The following is a 6000-nucleotide window of genomic DNA, read 5'->3' on the forward strand; positions in this document are numbered from 1 at the left end:
TTTGTATTCGTGCAAACAAGCTATTCACAGAAATATAAATGACGAGAAGCAATGAAGTTAATGTCTGTCTTAATGATGAAGCTAAATAGATGCAGTAAATTAATACAATAACTTTTCCGTTGGAAAAGTGAAATCTAGAGCCTCACCTACACAAAAGACTCATTTGTAAAAAAGACAGTTTAATTATTTACTAAAATTTGCAGTTTTCTCATGTACACGGGAACATAAAAATAACATAAAAGTATCACCCGTATTACTTATGGGCATCAGTTAACCAGCTCATAAATCTGAGCAGTTAGTGATCTGTTCATAGCAGACAAATACAAAAGGGTTTGGGAGTGAGGATTTAAGGGAACTGGAGGAAGGGGGGTGTTCAGACACACACGACTTGTCACACAGTTGCCTGTATCCTTGCTAGCCCCACAAATTTATTTGAGTAACGCTCGATTCACGAGAGTAAATACCGACCAGCAGACTCTAAAAGCTTTCCCTCTGCAAATTAATATAAAAATAAGGTGAATGGGAAATAAGGGATAGAGTTAAGGCACAGGATTTAAGGCAACGCACGTGTTTATTTCCACCCTCTTCCTTTCTGTTTACTTTTTTCCTCCTCCGCCCACCTTAACAACCCTTATGTATCAGGCCATACACTAAAAACAAAACAAAAACCCCAAGAGCCAGCTGCTATAGGACGCCATGGATATGGCAAACCACAGAGTCTCACTTCAAGATTTCAGCAGCCCTCTGAAAACCTGCAAAGTTCCTATTACTCAGGCCTTCCACCTTTACAGAAAATCACGTCTGGGTTGGTTTTGTTTGTTTGTTGAGGAGGTTTTAAAGTGGTGTTGTATTCTTACGCTGCAGGTTCTCCTCCAGCGAAGGCCCTAGGCCACGTCCTGCCCGCGCAGCCGCGTCTGCAGCAGGGCGCGGGGCACAGACCTGGCGCGCAGCCTCCCTCCGCGCCCGGGCAGGACGGGCCCGCCGACACCGAGAGGCCACCCGCACCAAGCCTGGACCGAGCAGCACATCACCTTCTTCGGCACACTTTTTTCCAGCTTCGCTATCGGCTTGTTTCACCTTTACTTGCGAGTGACTCGTTTTAAGTCTTCTAAAGCCTTAATGTTATTTGAGCGTTAACAGGAAATACTGTGGACGTTCATCGAAAGCTTTTCAGTGCGAAACAGCAAATAACTCGCGTGAAAAAAGCTACGCTCTGGTTAAGTGACCCCTCTACATGGACTGGGAAGTCTTTACAGTGCTCCTTTGACCTAACTCTTCAGGTTTCCGCATTAACCAAATTCAAAAGAAAATGGCTACAACTCAAATCTCCCACCACGGCACACAGTTTTGCTTGAAACAGAGAGTATTCCGCTATACCTCATCTTGACTGATACTTTCACAACACTACATCCTTAGAAACTGTCATTTTCCTAAAAGGACTGTGTGATCTTTACCTATGATCAAAACTTTCCTTAATTACTGGAGAGGCAATAAAATCGTTTTGGGTTTCGAATCTGAGCAAGTTTTTTTCCACTGTTTAAATAACCTAACCAGGATTTACAAGTAATAACAGAAATATCATTACATTGTTAAATATTTAGCAAGATATTTGGTCAAATACCATTATCCAGTTAGTATCAGTGAATCACTAATTCAGTTAAACTTGCAGTCACAAGCATTTAATACTCTTCTAAGAGCGTGTTCTACAGCTTTCATAATAATCTTTATATATTTCTTATTAAAAAAAAGCTCAAAAGAGACTGAAAATAAGCAGTTTAGGTTAACAGAAAAGCAGGACAGGGGACGTGTGCATCTGTGGCATTTTCCAATGCTAGGGTAGGGGAAATTGTGTTTTCTAAAACTGTTTCAAACTTCAAATCATGTCTCACACAAAAAATAGTTACTTTTTCCAAGCAGTTGTGGTTTTATCCTAGAGGAAAACAACACGCTATCAAAAGGATCTCTGCGAAACCCTGAGCACATTTGCAACACCAAACAAGAGGAAACAAGCAGCGGTCCCGCTTTTAGTAGCTGGAGATAGGAAAATGTAAAGAATGTTATTGTTCTAATCACCTGTTACAAACCTCAGAAACAAATGGTTAATTTTCCCCCGGACTGCATTTTATTTTAAAAGGCATTGCTAGAATTTTTCCGCTGCTGTTAAAAAGGCAGACCTCTCGGAAGAAGCCCTCTCTAACTATCTCCTCACCGTTAAGTTTGTCAGCAACCCTGCCATCTAGAATGTGTTTTATGCAGAGTAACTGATTTTTTATTTTTTCTTTTTTTTTAAATGAAAAGAAAAAAAAAACACAAAAACATGTTGGAAACTTTCAGGACAGAAACTAGAGAGCTTTGAAGTTCCTCTCTTAGCAGCGCCTAGCAAAGGAAAGGAGAGTTCTGCAAACGTGCCCCAAGCATCCAGCTACATTTAGCTTTCAGCCTTTTTATTATCATTGTCAATGAATGGGCCCCAGTCAAATTAAAGCTGCCATTTTAGGTTAAAGACTAGAGAGCCTCTGTTGTGCAACAGCGAGACAAAAACACTCCAAGCGACAGATGCAGCACTCTCATTGGAAAATGATGGATTTCAACTTTTATAAAAAAAAATAATAATAATTACCGATCATGCTTTTTAATATGAATTATATATTGATACTCACACATTACCGCAAACTAACGGGATTTATAATTGGGATAAATCAGCTACCCATGCTGCTAAGGTCATAGTCATTAAGATTTTTTTGCCGTCGTTAGAATGGATGATCTGTGAGGAAACGAACAGAAACATTTTTTGTTCAACTTGCTTGTTTGTACCTCCGCTAGTCCCATATACCATGAGAAAAAAAAGAAGGGAAAAGAAAAAAAAAAAACACAAAACAAAACAAAAAGAGGCAAACACATTCTCCCGAAAGCCGTCTTCCAGGATAAACACAGCTCTCAATCTGCTCTGATGAAAGTAAAACCGAGACACACATCGACACAGAAACAAACTTATCGCATCGAGGTTATTCCGATATTCCCCGAGCCAAAGCCCCCCGACAGACCAAGCGGCTGGGAAAAGAAAAAGCTTCTCGCGAAGGAAAAAATCGCCCGTGCCGGTAGTTGGAAGGCACGCTCCGTCCCTTCCCCAACGAAAACAAAGGCAGAAAGTGGGTAAGTGCGGGAGAGTTGCGCGGCGCGGCGAGCGGCCCCCGGCGATGGGCAGGGAACTCCCGGGCATCGCCACTTTCCTTTTGTCCATTGTCTGTTTAAAAAACAACTACTTTAAACCCGGGCGTGAGCGGGGCGTAGGAGCGAGCCCAGGAAACCGGCTCCATTTCCAGCCCGTGCCCCTCCGCCGCCCCCTTCCCGGGCGCCCTGACCCCCCCCGACACCCACCCGCGAAGGCCGGTCCGGCGGCGCGGGGCCCGCCCGCAGGGGCTCCCCCGGCGTGGGAGCGCGTCCCCCGATGTACCGCCACCGGGATAAACGAATGCAATGTAATGATGGCTGCTCGTTGCCTGCAGCGCCTTCTCCCTGAGACTCACTAACAACCCTGCCCCCCTCCCCCCGCCACCGCACACGCACACACACACACGCGCGCACACGCACACGCGCTGCCCGCTCCCCGCACGCAGCGCCCGCCGCCGGCCCGGCCCGGCTCCGCTCCGCTCCCCCCGCCCCGCGGACCGCGCCGCGGCCGCCCCCGCCCGCCCCGCGCCCTGACCGCTTGGCCTCAAACCACCTTTTTCCGCTCACCCTCAAAATGGCCCGGAACGGGGCGGGGGGGGGCAGCGCCCCGACCCCATGTGCGCGGCGGCGGGGCCGCCCACCCGCCCGCCCCGGCCCGCGGCCGGCCCCGCGCCGGCGGAGCGAGGTGCCCGGCGGGGTGAGCCCCTATTATGCGGCGCCCGCCGGCACCGCTCCGGCCGGCTTAGGTAGCGTCCTCCCTTCCCGTCCCTTCCCTCCCTCCCCCGCTCCCCTTTCTTCTCCGGCCGCCGGAGAGCGCCGGCCGCCCCCTGCCCCCTCCCGGTGCCGCCGCCGCCGCCGGGGCAGGACGATCCCCCCGCCGCGCGCACCGGCGGCCGGAGCGGCACCTCGTGCTCCCGCCTCCCTCCTCCGCCTCCCTCCCCGCCCGCCTTCCTGCCGCCCGCCGCCACCCACCGCCCGGCCTCCGCTGGGGGTGCCCCCGGCCGCGGCCCGGCCCCGGCCCCGCCGACCCATGTGCCGGGAGCGCGGCGGCGGCGGCGGGCGGGGCGGTGCCGGGCCGGGCCGTGCCGTGCGCGGCGGGGAAGCGCCCTCACTTTGTTAGCGCTTGTTGTGCCGCCGCGGCCGCCGGGAGCCGTCAGCGTGGTCAGCGGGGGAAGCGCTCCCGCGGCCATCCCGGCCGGCGCTGGGCCCCGCCGCCCCCGCCCGCCGCCACCGCCGCCGCGCAGTTTCGCTCAACTTTTCCCGGATTTTTAGTCACCCTCCAAACTTGCGGAGAGGAGCGGGGGGGCGGGGAGGGGAAGAGGGGAAGGGGAAGGGGCGCCGCCGCTCCGGCTCCCCGCTGCCCTCCCCTCCCCCGAGGCGAGGCGGCCGGCCGGCCGCAGCACAACAAAAAGCCATTTACACCCGGGGAAGTGCCCCGCTGAGACACCCCCCCCCGCCCCGCCTCGCCCGCAGCCGCGGCGGGGCGCAGCATCCCCCACCCCCCCCGGGCCGCCGCCGGCAGCGAGCACCTCCGCGCCGCTCCGCTCCGCGCCGCTCCGCCGGGGACGGAGACCTGCCGCGGGTCCCCGGCTCCATGGCCGGCGCCCGCCCGTCCGCCCGCCCTCCCTCCGCGCTCAGCGAGGTGCGGGGTCACTCACCGGGCCGGTGCGTGGCCGTCGGGGTCCGTCGGGGACCGGTGTCCCCCGCTCGCTCCCTCGCTGCCCTCCGCCGAAGGGCCGGGGAGGAGGAGGGGACACGCTCCGGAGTTGGTGCCGCCGGCCGGGGGGGCGAGGCGGGGTGCGGGTCCGCACGCACACACACACACACACACACACGCACGGAGTTGCTCGCTCGCACCGGGGCTGGGCTAAGAAGGGAGGAGGGGGATCCCTGACCGGGGCGGGCGGGCGAAGGAGGGGTGGAAGGGAGGGGAGGGAGAGGAAGGGTCAGCGCGGGTCTCGGGTAGTTTCGGGGTCTCCGCCGGGTCCCGGCTCCGCTTCGCTCCTTTGTGTAATTTCACTCGATTCAAGTTTAATCCGATAGTTCCCGAGCGAGCGAGCGAGCGCGCCCGCCGGAGCCGAGCCGAGCGCGACACCAGCCAGCCAGGCGGCTGCCGCCCCCTGCGCCCGCCCGCCCCCGCCTCCCTCCGCCGCCACAAGGCGCGCCCCCGACACCGCCCCCTCCCCGGGGGCGAGCGCCGCCGCGCGCCCCGCCCCGCCGCGACGTCACTGCCCCGCCCGGCATAATTTATGCAACGAGGAGCGAGGGGGGAAAAAAAAGGGAAAAAAGAGGAAAAAACCAGCAGCGGGCGGGGGAGGGGCGGGGGTCACTAACCTCCCCGCCGCCCGGCCCGCCAGCGCCCCGCCGGGGCTCCCGCCGCCGCCGCCGCCGCCGGGCGAGGAAGCGCTGCCGCGGGGCGGGGGACGAGGCGCGGGGCACGGCGGGGCACGGCGTCTTCCGTGCGCCTCCCCCGCCGCTCCGCCCCGTCTGCCGGTGACCGGGGCGGGGGGGGCAGCCCCGCACCGCGGGGTCAGCGCCGGGCCCGGCCGCCGCGGCGCGGCGCGTCGCGTCCCGTCCCGGGGAACTCCCGGCGCAGCCCGGGGGGGATGAGGGGTGTCACTGTGTCACTGCCGCGCTTCAAACTTCCCAAGCGCGGCGGCGAAGCGAAACCGAGAGCCGCCCCGGGAGGCTGCCCGGCCCCCCGCGGCCTGCCCCGGCCCCGGCCCCCGGCCCCTGCCCCCGGCCGGGCAGCGGGCGCCGCGCCCCCGCCCGCCGCTCTCCTCCCTGCCCCCGGGGCGAGGCGGGGCGGGGGCAGGATCGCTCGAGTCC

At 58.3% G+C, this 6000-nt stretch overlaps 1 protein-coding gene across 1 annotated transcript in view; it reads right to left on the reverse strand.

Annotated features, from left to right (window-relative positions):
• CHD7 (chromodomain helicase DNA binding protein 7) overlaps positions 1-5217 on the reverse strand; it is a 135695-nt gene extending 130478 nt beyond the window's left edge. The window contains exons 1-2 of the mRNA XM_072852433.1: positions 4830-5217; positions 2661-2764 (exon numbers count right to left, since the gene is read on the reverse strand). The gene's annotated coding sequence lies outside the window, so the exon portion shown is untranslated. The remainder of the gene's footprint in view (positions 1-2660; positions 2765-4829) is intronic.
• Between the last annotated feature and the right edge of the window lie 783 nt (positions 5218-6000).

Source organism: Ciconia boyciana, chromosome 2 (assembly GCF_034638445.1).
Source record: "Ciconia boyciana chromosome 2, ASM3463844v1, whole genome shotgun sequence".
In the NCBI taxonomy this organism is placed as follows: domain Eukaryota; kingdom Metazoa; phylum Chordata; class Aves; order Ciconiiformes; family Ciconiidae; genus Ciconia; species Ciconia boyciana.